Here is a 15,740-nt window from a genome sequence, read left to right as displayed (position 1 = left end):
CTCATCTTCTAAGGGACCAACATTTACTTTAGTCACTCTTTTCCGTTTTATATGTTGGCAAAATCTTTTACTATCTGTTTTTATGTTTTGCGCAAGTTTACTTTTATAATCTATCTTTCCTTTCTTTATTGCTTTCTTAGTCGTTCTTTGCTGTCGTTTAAAATTTTACCAATCTTCTCATTTCCAACTAACCTTGGTCACCTTATACGCATTGGTTTTTAATTTGATACTCTCCTTTATTTCCTTCGTTATCCACGGCTGGTTATCCTTTCTCTTACCGCCCTTCTTTTTCACTGGAATATATTTTTGTTGAGCACTATGAAAGAGCTCCTTAAAAGTCCTCCACTGTTCCTCATTTGTGCCACCATTTAGTCTGTGTTCACAGTCTATTTTAGCCAACTCTGCCCTCATCCCACTGTAGTCCCCTTTGTTTAAGCATAGTACGCTCGTTTGAGACACTACTTCCTCACCCTCAATCTGTATTACAATTTCAACCATACTGTGATCACTCATTCCGAGAGGATCTTTTACTAGGAGATCGTTTATTATTCCTGTCTGAGTACACAGGACCAGATCTAAGATAGCTTGCTCCCTTGTAAGTTCTGTAACATACTGTTCTAAGAAACAATCCCGTATGCATTCTATGAATTCCTCCTCAAGGCTACCCCATGCGATTTGATTTGACCAATCGATATGCAGGTTAAAATCCCCCATGATTACTGCCGTTCCTTTTCCACATGCCTCCATTATTCCCTTGAGTATTGTCCGCCCCACCGTGAAGTTATTATTTGGGGGCCTATAAACTATGCCCACCAGTGACTTTTTCCCCTTACTATCTCTAATCTCCACCCACAATGATTCAACATTTTGTTCATTAGAGCCAATATCGTCTCTCACAACTGCCCTGATATCATCCTTTATTAACAGAGGTACCCCACCTCCTTTCCCTTCTTGTCTAACTTTCCGAATTGTCAGATACCCCTGTATGTTTAATTCCCAGTCTTGGCCACCCTGCAACCACGTTTCTGTAATGGCCACCAAATCATACCCATTTGTAATGATTTGTGCCGTCAACTCATTTACTTTGTTCCGAATGCTGCGTGCGTTTAGGTAAAGTGTTTTAATACTAGTTTTTAAACCATGATTTTTAGTTCTGACCTCTCCTGCAGCCCCTTTATATTCATACATATTGTCCCTTCCTATCACCTTGTGGTTTACACTTACCCCAGTGCTACTCTGCTCTGTTGCCTCCTGCCTTTTGCATCCTTTCTTGGGTTCTGTTCATCTGCGCTCTCACCCACTCTAACTAGCTCAGAGCCCTCTCCTGGGTTCCCATCCCCCTGCCAAGCTAGTTTAAAGCCCTCCCAACTGTACTATCAAAACCACCCGCAAGAACATTGGTCCCGTTTCTGTTGAGGTATAACTTGTCCTACCTGTACTGGTCCCACCTACCCCAGAAGTGGTCCCAATTGTTCAGGAAACTACAGCTCTCCCTCCTACACCAATGCCCCAGCCACGTATTTATCTGACTAGCCTTCCTATTTCTACCCTCACTAGTACGTGGCATTGGCAGTAATCCCGAGATTACCACCTTTGAGGTCCGAGCTTTCAATCTTACTCCTAGCTCCCTAAACTCAGCTTTCAGGACCTCATCCCTCTTTCTACCTATGTCGTTGGTACCAATGTGGACCACAACCACTGGCTGTTCCCCTTCCCTCCCCAGAATGCCCTGCAGTCGCTCAGTGACATCATTGACCCTTGCACCAGGGAGGCAACACACCATCCTGATGTCACATTTGCTGCCGCAGCAGCGCCTATCTGCTCCCCTAACTATTGAATCTCCTCTCACTATAGCCCTTCCCGTCTTCTTCCTCCCCCCCTGTGCAGCTGAGCCACCCATGGTGCTGTGGACTTGGCTCTGGCTGCACTCCCCAGAGGCATCACTGCTCTCGCCAGTAGTCAGAATAGAGTACCGGTTGGAGAGCGGGATAGCCTCAGGGGACTCCTGCACTTCCTGCCTCGCCATACTCTTGTGTGCGACGGTCACCCATTCCCTATCCTCCTGTACCCTGTTAATCTGTGGGGTGACCAAGGTCTGAAACGAGCTATCCACGTACCTCGCGTTCTCTCGGATGCTCCTCAGTGCCTCCAGCCCTCGCTCAAGCTCCAAGACTCGGCGCTCGAGTTGGAGGAGCTGGAGACTTTTCCTGCACAGGTGGTCATCCCCGTTGAGGGAAGCATCCAGGAATTCCCACATGGCACAGGTGTTGCATTCCGTTTGAACGAGCTGCCCTGCCATCCCACTAGTTATCCTTAAATTACCCAGCAAAAACACTGACTCCCACTACACACACTAAACAGCTATTTAGTAGTTTATCCTCTTATCTATTAGAACACAAAATCAAAGAGATACACCCACTTACCAGCTTGGCTGTGACGTCACTTTTTGATTTCTTGTCCCCCCTCCCCGCACTGCTCGCTCACCGACTGCCGCTGGGCCTTTGTAGGCCGCTGACCCCAGACTGTCGCTGGGCCTTTGTAGGCCGCTGACCCCGGACTGCCGCTGGGCCTTTGTAGGCCGCTGACCCCGGACTGCCGCTGGGCCTTTGTAGGCCGCTGACCCCGGACTGCCGCTGGGCCTTTGTAGGCCGCTGACCCCGGACTGCCGCTGGGCCTTTGTAGGCCGCTGACCCTGGACTGCCGCTGGGCCTTTGTAGGCCGCTGACCCCGGACTGCCGCTGGGCCTTTGTAGGCCGCTGACCCCGGACTGCCGCTGGGCCTTTGTAGGCCGCTGACCCCGGACTGCCGCTGGGCCTTTGTAGGCTGCTGACCCCGGACTGCTGCTAGGCCTTTGTAGGCCGCTGACCCCGGACTGCCGCTGACGTTGATCCTCCCCGCACTCTCAACACGACTGAGCAGCAGTGCTTCAGGAGGCTCAGGCTATCGTGCCAGGTCATCGCAGACATTTGCTGGAACAAGACCTGCTGCCCAGAGGGACTGGTGGGCACTCCTGACCAGTGGCTGTCAAAGTCACCACCGCCCTCAACTTCTTCGCCTCAGGCTCCTTCCAGGGATCTGCAGCAGGCTTTCGCCAGATCTCGCAGTCGGCTGCCCACAGATGCATCACACACCAATGCTGTTATGTATGTAACCCTTGGCAACCACCACCAGAGGGCCTACCTGTTGGAGTCCCAAGGGATCCCAGCATCCCAGCATCCCTTGGGAGCACTGTATATAAGCAGGCCTCCCACGCTTCCTGCACTCTGGAGTTCAATTAAAGGAGCTAAGGTTACACTTACTCATTGCATACAGTCCTCAGTTTCATCCTTTATTCTGAGCATAATAAATGCCATGTTTGACAAGTCAGCCAATTATATCAACTTTGCTGATGAAGCCACTGTTACTGAGCGGGCGCTGGGCTTTGCTACTCTGGCTGGCTTCCCACGGGTACAGGGCATCATCGACTGCACACATGTGCCCATCAGGGTACCCCCTCATCACCCAGGGGTCTTTGTGAACCACAAGGGCTTCCTCTCCCTCAATGTGCAGCTCGTCTGCAACTATAGGAAGATGATCATGCCCTGGCAGCTGTTTGACTTTTTCGTGCTGCACCAGCCCACCCTCCCTCAGCTCTTCACTCCTCCAAACAGACTTTCCGGTTGGCTGCTTGGAGACAAGGGCTATCCACTGAAGAATTGGCTCACGACGCACTTGAGGAGAGCAAGTACTGAGGCAGCGGAGAGATATAATGAAAGCCACACTTCCACCAGATGTGTCATGGAGCAGACAATAGGAATGCTGAAAATGCGCTTCAGATGCCTTGACCGATCTGGAGGAGCTCCTTAGTATGCACCAGCCAGGGTCTCCAGAATCATCGCAGTCAGCTGCGCCCTGCAGAATATCGCGCAGCAGCGAGAACTGGCGCTTTATGAGGAGCAAGGCACTGAGCGCACAGTCTCTTCGAAGGAGCAGGAGGAACATCGACTGGAAGATGAAGATGAGGAGCAGGAGGAAACTGTGGTCCAGATCCCACCAGCACCCGAGCAAATTTCTGCCAGGAGGCCAGGGATGGCCTGATCATGACCAGATTGAATTAACTTTACACAGTACACACATATGGCTAACACATGCTGCCACCAAGTTGGTACCATCACGCAACAGTCAGTCGAGGAGGCGGGAGCTCGGAGCAGCGCGAGTCCGGGGTCGGCGAGAGGCGTGCCGGTGCAGCTACAGGGAGAAGGCAAAGAAAGAAACAAAGGTGACGTCACAGCCTAGGGGGTAAGTCATTGGCTGGTGATTGGTGAGTAGTTTTTCTTTTTCTTCTTATATTAGTCAGTAACTTTTAACATTGTTGTTGCCAATTTAAGTGTATCTAAGGGTCATGGCAGGAGAGCTCGGTCGGGTGTTATGCTCCTCCTGTACCATGTGGGAACTCAGGGACACTTCCAGTGTCCCTGACGACTACGTGTGCGGGAAGTGTGTCCACCTCAAGCTCCTGACGGTCCGCGTTACGGAATTGGAGCTGAGGGTGGATTCACTCTGGAGCATCCACGATGCTGAGAATGACGTGAGTATCACGTGCAGTGAGTTGGTCTTACCGCAGGGAAAGGGTCCACAGCCAGATAGGGAATGGAAGACCAGCAGGAAGAGTAGTGCAAGGAAGGTAGTGCAGGGGTCCCCTGCGGTCATCCCCCTGCAAAACAGATACACCTTTTTGAGTACTGTTGAGGGGGATGACTCAACAGGGGAGGTCAGCAGCAGCCAAGTTCATGGCACCGTGGCTGGCTCTGCTGCACAGGAGGGCAAGAAAAAGAGTGGGACAGCAATAGTGATAGGGGATTCAATGGTGAGGGGAATAGATAGGCATTTCTGCGGCCGCGACCGAGACTCCAGGATGGTATGTTGCCTCCCTGGTGCAAGGGTCAAGGATGTCTCGGAGCGGGTGCAGGACATTCTGAAATGGGAGGGAGAACAGCCAGCTGTCGTGGTGCACATTGGTACCAACGACATAGGTAAAAAAAGGGATGAGGTCCTACGAAACGAATTTAAGGAGCTAGGAGCTAAATTAAAAAGTAGGACCTCAAAAGTAGTAATCTCGGGATTGCTACCAGTGCCACATACTAGTCAGAGTAGGAATCGCAGAATAGCACAGATGAATACATGGCTTGAGCAGTGGTGCAGCAGGGAGGGATTCAAATTCCTGGGGCATTGGGACCGGTTCTGGGGGAGATGGGACCAGTACAAACCGGACAGTCTGCACCTGGGCAGGACCGGAACCAATGTCCTAGGGGGAGTGTTTGCTAGTGCTGTTGGGGAGGATTTAAACTAATATGGCAGGGGGATGGGAACCAATGCAGGGAGACAGAGGGAAACAAAAAGGAGGCAAAAGCAAAAGACAGAAAGAAGATGAGGAAAAGTGGAGGGCAGAGAAACTCAAGGCAAAGAACAAAAAGGGCCACTGTACAGCAAAATTTTAAAAGGACAAAGGGTGTTAAAAAAACAAGCCTGAAGGCTTTGTGTCTTAATGCAAGGAATATCCACAATAAGGTGGATGAATTAATTGTGCAAATAGATGTTAACAAATATGATGTGATTGGGATTACAGAGACGTGGCTCCAGGATGATCAGGGCTGGGAACTCAACATTCAGGGGTATTCAACATTCAGGAAGGATAGAATAAAAGGAAAAGGAGGTGGGGTAGCATTGCTGGTTAAAGAGGAGATTAATGCAATAGTTACGAAAGTCATTAGCTTGGATGATGTGGAATCTATATCTGTAGAGCTGCAGAACACCAAAGGGCAAAAAACGTTAGTAGGAGTTGTGTACAGACCTCCAAACAGTAATAAGGATGGTGGGGAGGGCATCAAACAGGAAATTAGGGGTGCATGCAATAAAGGTGTAGCAGTTATAATGGGTGACTTTAATATGCACATAGATTGGGCTAGCCAAACTGGAAGCAATACGGTGGAGGAGGATTTCCTGGAGTGCATAAGGGATGGTTTTCTAGACTAATATGTTGAGGAAACAACTAGGGGTGAGGCCATCTTAGACTGGGTGTTGTGTAATGAGAGAGGATTAATTAGCAATCTCATCGTGCGAGGCCTCTTGGGGAAGAGTGACCATAATATGGTGGAATTCTGCATTAGGATGGAGAATGAAACAGTAAATTCAGAGACCATGGTCCAGAACTTAAAGAAGGGTAACTTTGAAGGTATGAGGCGTGAATTGGCTAGGATAGATTGGCAAATGATACTTAGGGGGTTGACTGTGGGCAATGGCAGACATTTAGAGACCGCATGGATGAATTACAACAATTGTACATTCCTGTCTGGCGTAAAAATAAAAAAGGGAAGGTGGTTCAACCGTGGCTACCTAGGGAAATCAGGGATAGTATTAAAGCCAAGGAAGTGGCATACAAATTGGCCAGATATAGCAGCGAACCTAGGGACTGGGAGAAATTTAGAACTCAGCAGAGGAGGACAAAGGGTTTGATTAGGGCAGGGAAAATGGAGTACGAGAAGAAGCTTGCAGGGAACATTAAGGCGGATTGCAAAAGTTTCTATAGGTATGTAAAGAGAAAAAGGTTAGTAAAGACAAACGTAGGTCCCCTGCAGTCAGAATCAGGGGAAGTCATAACGGGGAACAAAGTACTTGAACAAGTACTTTGGTTCAGTATTCACTAAGGAGGACACAAACAACCTTCCGGATATAAAAGGGGTCAGAGGGTCTAGTAAGGAGGAGGAACTGAGGGAAATCTTTATTAGTCGGGAAATTGTGTTGGGGAAATTGATGGGATTGAAGGCCGATAAATCCCCAGGGCCTGATGGACTGCATCCCAGAGTACTTAAGGAGGTGGCCTTGGAAATAGCGGATGCATTGACAGTCATTTTCCAACATTCCATTGACTCTGGATCAGTTCCTATGGAGTGGAGGGTAGCCAATGTAACCCCACTTTTTAAAAAAGGAGGGAGAGAGAAAACAGGGAATTATAGACCGGTCAGCCTGACCTCAGTAGTGGGTAAAATGATGGAATCAATTATTAAGGATGTCATAGCAGTGCATCTGGAAAATGGTGACATGATAGGTCCAAGTCAGCATGGATTTGTGAAAGGGAAATCATGCTTGACAAATCTTCTGGAATTTTTTGAGGATGTTTCCAGTAAAGTGGACAAAGGAGAACCAGTTGATGTGGTATATTTGGACTTTCAGAAGGCTTTCGACAAGGTCCCACACAAGAGATTAATGTGCAAAGTTAAAGCACATGGGATTGGGGGTAGTGTGCTGACGTGGATTGAGAACTGGTTGTCAGACAGGAAGCAAAGAGTAGGAGTAAACGGGTACTTTTCAGAATGGCAGGCAGTGACTAGTGGGGTGCCGCAAGGTTCTGTGCTGGGGCCCCAGCTGTTTACATTGTACATTAATGATTTAGACGAGGGGATTAAATGCAGTATCTCCAAATTTGCGGATGACACTAAGTTGGGTGGCAGTGTGAGCTGCGAGGAGGATGCTATTAGGCTGCAGAGTGACTTGGATAGGTTAGGTGAGTGGGCAAATGCATGGCAGATGAAGTATAATGTGGATAAATGTGAGGTTATCCACTTTGGTGGTAAAAACAGAGAGACAGACTATTATCTGAATGGTGACAAATTAGGAAAAGGGAAGGTGCAACGAGACCTGGGTGTCATGGTACATCAGTCATTGAAGGTTAGCATGCAGGTACAGCAGGCGGTTAAGAAAGCAAATGGCATGTTGGCCTTCATAGTGAGGGGATTTGAATACAGGGGCAGGGAGGTGTTGCTACAGTTGTACAGGGCCTTGGTGAGGCCACACCTGGAGTATTGTGTACAGTTTTGGTCTCCTAACTTGAGGAAGGACATTCTTGCTATTGAGGGAGTGCAGCGAAGATTCACCAGACTGATTACCAGGATGGCGGGACTGACCTATCAAGAAAGACTGGATCAACTGGGCTTGTATTCACTGGAGTTCAGAAGAATGAGAGGGGATCTCATGGAAACGTTTAAAATTCTGACGGGTTTAGACAGGTTAGATTCAGGAAGAATGTTCCCAATGTTGGGGAAGTCCAGAACCAGGGGTCACAGTCTGAGGATAAGGGGTAAGCCATTTAGGACCGAGATGAGGAGAAACTTCTTCACCCAGAGAATGGTGAACCTGTGGAATTCTCTACCACAGAAAGTAGTTGAGGCCAATTCACTAAATATATTCAAAAGGGAGTTAGATGAAGTCCTCACTACTCGAGGGATCAAGGGCTATGGCGAGAAAGCAGGAAGGGGGTACTGAAGTTTCATGTTCAGCCATGAACTCATTGAATGGCGGTGCAGGCTAGAAGGGCTGAATGGCCTACTCCTGCACCTATTTTCTATGTTTCTATGTTTCTATGTAAAGCATCCCGACAATAGCCAAGCCATTCCATTCATACTGACTATCATTGCTGAATGTACCGTTATTTCTCAGCATTCACTCCAACTCACTGGGCCACTTCCAAAGTTGCACTCAAGTTTGTCCATGACCGCAATGTGCAGAAAATAAAGATTTTATTATCTGTGACATCACAGTCACGGAAACTTTATCCAAACATTTAATAAAACACGCAAGTGGTTACCTTGTGAATCTACTTGTGTTTGGTAATTCTCTTACGCAGACTTCTACGAGGTGCAGCCCCTATGACCTCAGCAGCCTGCTCACATCCCTGCTGTGACCGCACAGACCCTTCAGACGGACATCCTCTGGGTTGTGGAGCCTGAGATGGCCCCGCCAGAGATTGCTCCTCCTGCGACTGCGCAGTGGCAGACTCCCCTATCGTGATCTGACGAGGCATCTGGAGCTTTGAATGAGAGGGACGGGGGGGTCAATGGGAGAGAAGTGTCAGCGCTTTGAGAGGAGCCCCTACTTGCATGTCCCCTCTCACCGTCATCCCTCTCATTGTCCACCCGCACCTCCCTGCTATTAAGGAGCTGGAGAGCACCTTGCTGCACAACAGTGGGGCCCTGGGGACCCACTTCTACGTTGACATACCTCCGAGACCTCAGTGTACTCATGTCACTCTTTGCAGCAGTCCAATGGTGCAGTGTACAGTGCCAGCACACTCCTAGATGAACCTTCAAATGAACCTTCAATTGGCTCCTTTCAATATCCCAGCTGAAAACATGTAATCGCTGATGTCATCAGATCTGCGCCATTTAACTGGGCAGGGTAACGCGCAGGGCGGGCTTAATAGGCCCCATTAATAGAATGTCACGGGATGAAGAACAGGGTCACGACCTGCCACAGTGACCGACTGCAACCGGCCCGCCCAGCTACAGAAAACTCCCACCATAGAGTGTACAGCACAGAAACAGGCCATTCGGTCCAACTGGCCCATGCCGGTGTTTATGCTCCACACGAGCATCTTCCTTCCTTAATTCATATCACCGCATCAACATATCCTTCTATTCCTTTCTCCCTCATGCATTTATCTAGCTTCCCCTTAATTGCATCATACTATTTGCTTCAACCACTCCTTGTGGTAGCGAGCTCCACATTCTCACCACTCTCTGGGTAAAGACATTTCTCCTGAATTCCCGATTGGATTTATTGGTGCCTATCTTTCATTGAATCCCCCTAGTTCTGGCCTGCTCCACAAGTGGAAACATCTTCTCTACTTCTATCCTATCAAACCCTTTTGCAATTTAATAGACCTCTATCCCGAGCTGGCTATATATAGAGTCGCCATGCCATCCGTTATGTACTCACACTATTGGTATGGAAAAACAGACCAAACACTTGAAGAATGGTCATTCTGGCAAAACTTCGCTCTTTTAAAAAAAAAAATCTATCACAACTTGAAACCAAAGAAAATGACATTAGCTTCGGTCGGTCCCGAGACTTTCCCAAATTATTTAGGGTCTTGGAATTTCAGGAAACTGGAATTATCTGTCGCCAGTGCTAAAAAGATGAAATTAGAATTGTCGACTAAAACATCTTGAGTACAGAAGCTGGCTTAATATTGGCCACTAATGCCGTCTCCTCAAATTAAAAACACATGAAGCAATTAAGAACAAAGTTGGGACTTCAAAGTATTTGGATGCACTACATTCCCCAGCACACAGTGTACTTTTTCCATGAAGATTAATGGCAATTATAAACATGAGGTATTGTACTTGGAGCACGGGACGGTAACAATGACGGGGAAAGTAAGGCTCATACTGATCTGCTCATCAGATCCCATTTATAGCTATGGAATGACTAAAATATTGATCACCTTTTTTGGTGGTAAAGAAAAAAACTAAGGGCTGGTTTTTCGAACGCCTCAGTTAGCGGCCAGAGAGGGCGTTAATGGGAGCATTAGAGCTTAGCGACTGGGCGCTCAGCGTTTAGCGCCCTGACTGAAAATTCATTCGAGGCTCACCGGGGGCGCTAACCAGTGCCGCCTGGCTGTTGACGATCGCTCCGATCATGAAGTCAGTCCTGCTGCAATGCCCATGCTTGTGGCCGTCTCATTTTGCTGCCGCCAAGAACATCGTCTGGAGAAGCAGTCGGTACTGGCTTGCAGAGTCGTTAAACTGGTCGCTACTTAAAGGCACGAGGACGAGCTTTCCTCGGAGCTCACAGTCGGTGCAACGTTTACACACAGAGCGCGGTGGTGAGCCTCCGAGTTTGTATTGGCAGACAGAAATAAGAGTTCAGTGATTTTGAAAACTTCAATGGGTGCATTACTATGCCGCGTCTTTAAGACTCGGCTTTTCCCGGGGATCTGATCCGGGGATCGGCACACGCGCAATGACTCGGTTAAATTTGGCGCCGGCATTTTCGTTGGTGTCCCCCAAGCTCTGGTGTGCAATGGTTAATTTAGCCATTCTGAGGAATTTCTGGGCGGGAGGCACAAACTTTTTCAAGGCGCCACAAGTACCGCTCCGCCTGGATTAACGCCACAACAGACGCGCGACCGAACGTCTCCCCAAAGACTTGCATTTATATATCGCCTTTAACAACCGCAGAATGTCGGAAAAAGGGTTACAGCCAATTAAGTACTTTTAAGTGTAGTTCCTGTTGTAATGTAAGAAACAAGGCAGCTAATTTGTGAGCAGCAAGCTCCCACAAACAACAATATGATAGTGACAATGTAATCTGTTTTAGTGAAGTTGGTTTAGGGGTAAATATTGGCCAGAACTTACCTGCCCTTCTTCAAAATAGTGCTGTGGGATCTTTTACATGTATATGGGAGGGCAAACAGAGCCCCGGTTTAACATCTCACCAGGAAGACGGCACAAAAAACTAGCACTTACCAAACCAAGCAGGCGACATACAATGACAACAACAACTTGTATTTACATAGCACCTTTAACGTCCCAAGGCGTTTCACAGGTGCGTCATAAAACAAAATTTGACACGGAACCACGTAAGCAGATAGTAGGACAGGTGACCAAAAGCTTGGTCAAAGAGGTCGATTTTAAAGGAGGAGAAAGAGTTCGAGAGGTAGAGAGGTTTAGGCAGGGAGTTCCAGAGCTTGGGGCCGCGGCAACAGAAGGCAGAGCCACCAATGGTGAAGCAATTAAAATCAGAGCTGGGTAGCTGAGTTTTGGATGAGTTCAAAGTTTAACGCAGGGTAGCACGTGAGTGACCCGCCAGGATTGCATTGGAATAGATTGCCACTCACCGAACCCAGCAGTCATTAACGTCAGGACAGGAGGGGGAGAAAAGTAGAAAATTCTTTAAATCAGTTGCCTTTTTTCCTTCGGCTCCTCAGTTTCAAGGTTTGCCCCTCAGTCTCTCCACACTGCTTGGTGCTCACCAATTCGTAGGTCTCAATTACACCCTGATACATCAACAAATGGCCCATTCGTCATTTCGTCATACAGTGTCTGCTGTGGCTCAGTGGGTAGCACTCTCGTATCTGACTCAGAAGGTCGTGGGTTCATAGTCCCCCTCCAGGTCTTGAGCACAAAAAATTTAGGCTGACGCTCCAGTGCAGTACTGAGGGAGTGCTGTGCTGCCGGAGGTGACGTCTTTCAGATGAGACGTTAAAACCAGGCTCTGTCTGCACTCTCAAATGGACTTAAAAGATCCCATGGCACTATTTTTGAAGAAGAGAAGGGGAGTTAATCCCGGTGTCCTGGCCAATACTTATCCCTCAAACAAGATCACTAAAAAAACAGATTATCTAGGCCATTATCACATTGCTGTTTGTTGGAGCTTGCTGTGAGCAAATTGGCTGCCGTGTTTCCCACATTACAACAGTGACTACACTCCAAAAGTACTTCAATAGATGGAAAGCGCTTGTGATGGTGGTCGTGAAAGGCGCTATATAAAGTCTTTCTTTCTTTATATATGACGGCCCAGTCAGTGATTGCCAACAGGCAATTTGTTCAGGGAAGGGCAGGGTTGGGTTTGATGACCCTTCCATGACCCCGATGTCCACCCTGGCTCATTTACAGCAGGGCTAATCAGGTAGTGGTGAGGAATGTAAACTTTGGAGGATTTGCTCCGTCCTACAATCAGGTCAATGAAACCAATTCTAGCACCTCTACCAATACTGCGATCTGAGGCCTGAGCGCAGGCCAGAGTTGGAACCCGGGACTTTCCTAGTTCTTTATCTCAATTAATCGCTACCTCAACCAGAAGAGATCGATCTGTTTCTATTAAAAGGGCTGTTAGGATTCAGAGTTTCTCCCAACTTGTGCTCGCAGCACAAAACACAGCTTCCATCAACAGACCATATTTCCTTTGAACTTCCGCCTGTTAGAACCAGGGGTCTCAGTTTCAGGATAAGGGGCCGGCCATTTAGAACTGAGATGAGGAGGAATTACTTTACTCAGAGGGTTGTGAATCTTTGGAATTCTCTACCCCAGAGGGCTGTGGAAGCTCAGTTGTTGAGTATATTCAAGACAGAGATTGATAGATTTTTGGGATTTTAAGGGAATCAAGGGTATGGGGATAGGGTGGGAAAGTGGAGTTCAGGTCTGGTACACTCATTGAAGCTGAGTACTGTGCACAATGAGCAAGTGTGACCTTAGCTCCTTTAATAAGACTCCAGAGTGCAGGTACCTCGTGGGTGCCTGCTTATATACTGTGCTCCCAAGGAATGCTGGGATCCCTTGGGACCGCAACAGGTGGGCCCTCTGGTGGTCAGGTGTCATGCAGGTTTCAAAGGGTTGAATACAAACAGTAATAGGGATGTTGGGGAGGGCATCAAACAGGAAATTAGGGGTGCATGCAATAAAGGTGTAGCAGTTATAATGGGTGACTTTAATATGCACATAGATTGGGCTAGCCAAACTGGAAGCAATACGATGGAGGAGGATTTCCTGGAGTGCATAAGGGATGGTTTTCTAGACCAATATGTTGAGGAAATAACTAGGGGGGGAGGCCATCTTAGACTGGGTGTTGTGTAATGAGAGAGGATTAATTAGCAATCTCATTGTGCGAGGCCCCTTGGGGAAGAGTGACCATAATATGGTGGAATTCTGCATTAGGATGGAGAATGAAACAGTAAATTCAGAGACCATGGTCCAGAACTTAAAGAAGGGTAACTTTGAAGGTATGAGGCGTGAATTGGCTAGGATAGATTGGCGAATGATACTTAGGGGGTTGACTGTGGATGGGCAATGGATGAATTACAACAATTGTACATTCCTGTCTGGCGTAAAAATAAAAAAGGGAAGGTGGCTCAACCGTGGCTATCAAGGGAAATCAGGGATAGTATTAAAGCCAAGGAAGTGGCATACAAATTGGCCAGAAATAGCAGCGAACCTGGGGACTGGAAGAAATTTAGAACTCAGCAGAGGAGGACAAAGGGTTTGATTAGGGCAGGGAAAATGGAGTACGAGAAGAAGCTTGCAGGGAACATTAAGGCGGATTGCAAAAGTTTCTATAGGTATGTAAAGAGAAAAAGGTTAGTAAAGACAAACGTAGGTCCCCTGCAGTCAGAATCAGGGGAAGTCATAACGGGGAACAAAGAAATGGCAGACCAATTGAACAAGTACTTTGGTTCAGTATTCACTAAGGAGGATACAAACAACCTTCCGGATATAAAAGGGGTCAGAGGGTCTAGTAAGGAGGGGGAACTGAGGGAAATCTTTATTAGTCGGGAAATTGTGTTGGGGAAATTGATGGGATTGAAGGTCGATAAATCCCCAGGGCCTGATGGACTGCATCCCAGAGTACTTAAGGAGGTGGCCTTGGAAATAGCAGATGCATTGACAGTCATTTTCCAACATTCCATTGACTCTGGATCAGTTCCTATGGAGTGGAGGGTAGCCAATGTAACCCCACTTTTTAAAAAAGGAGGGAGAGAGAAAACAGGGAATTATAGACCGGTCAGCCTGACTTCAGTAGTGGGTAAAATGATGGAATCAATTATTAAGGATGTCACAGCAGCGCATCTGGAAAATGGTGACATGATAGGTCCAAGTCAGCATGGATTTGTGAAAGGGAAATCATGCTTGACAAATCTTCTGGAATTTTTTGAGGATGTTTCCAGTAAAGTGGACAAAGGAGAACCAGTTGATGTGGTATATTTGGACTTTCAGAAGGCTTTCGACAAGGTCCCACACAAGAGATTAATGTGCAAAGTTAAAGCACATGGGATTGGGGGTAGTGTGCTGACGTGGATTGAGAACTGGTTGTCAGGCAGGAAGCAAAGAGTAGGAGTAAACGGGTACTTTTCAGAATGGCAGGCAGTGACTAGTGGGGTGCCGCAAGGTTTTGTGCTGGGGCCCCAGCTGTTTACATTGTACATTAATGATTTAGACGAGGGGATTAAATGCAGTATCTCCAAATTTGCGGATGACACTAAGTTGGGTGGCAGTGTGAGCTGCGAGGAGGATGCTATTAGGCTGCAGAGTGACTTGGATAAGTTAGGTGAGTGGGCAAATGCATGGCAGATGAAGTATAATGTGGATAAATGTGAGGTTATCCACTTTGGTGGTAAAAACAGAGAGACAGACTATTATCTGAATGGTGACAGGTTAGGAAAAGGGAAGGTGCAACGAGACCTGGGTGTCATGGTACATCAGTCATTGAAGGTTAGCATGCAGGTACAGCAGGCGGTTAAGAAAGCAAATGGCATGTTGGCCTTCATAGCGAGGGGATTTGAATACAGGGGCAGGGAGGTGTTGCTACAGTTGTACAGGGCCTTGGTGAGGCCACACCTGGAGTATTGTGTACAGTTTTGGTCTTCTAACTTGAGGAAGGACATTCTTGCTATTGAGGGAGTGCAGCGAAGATTCACCAGACTGATTACCGGGATGGTGGGACAGACCTATCAAGAAAGACTGGATCAACTGGGCTTGTATTCACTGGAGTTCAGAAGAATGAGAGGGGACCTCATGGAAACGTTTAAAATTCTGACGGGTTTAGACAGGTTAGATGCAGGAAGAATGTTCCCAATGTTGGGGAAGTCCAGAACCAGGAGTCACAGTCTGAGGATAAGGGGTAAGCCATTTAGGACTGAGATGAGGAGAAACCTCTTCACCCAGAGAATGGTGAACCTGTGGAATTCTCTACCACAGAAAGTAGTTGAGGCTAATTCACTAAATATATTCAAAAGGGAGTTAGATGAAGTCCTTACTACTCGGGGGATCAAGGGTTATGGCGAGAAAGCAGGAAGGGGGTACTGAAGTTTCATGTTCAGCCATGAACTCATTGAATGGCGGTGCAGGCTAGAAGGGCTGAATGGCCTGCTCCTGCACCTATTTTCTATGTTTCTATGTTTCTATTACATCACTCCCCCATGAAGTCAAAAG

Source organism: Pristiophorus japonicus, chromosome 9 (assembly GCF_044704955.1).
Source record: "Pristiophorus japonicus isolate sPriJap1 chromosome 9, sPriJap1.hap1, whole genome shotgun sequence".
NCBI lineage: Eukaryota > Metazoa > Chordata > Chondrichthyes > Pristiophoridae > Pristiophorus > Pristiophorus japonicus.
The sequence above is the reverse complement of the archived record's forward strand: the minus strand, read 5'-3'. Positions refer to the sequence as shown.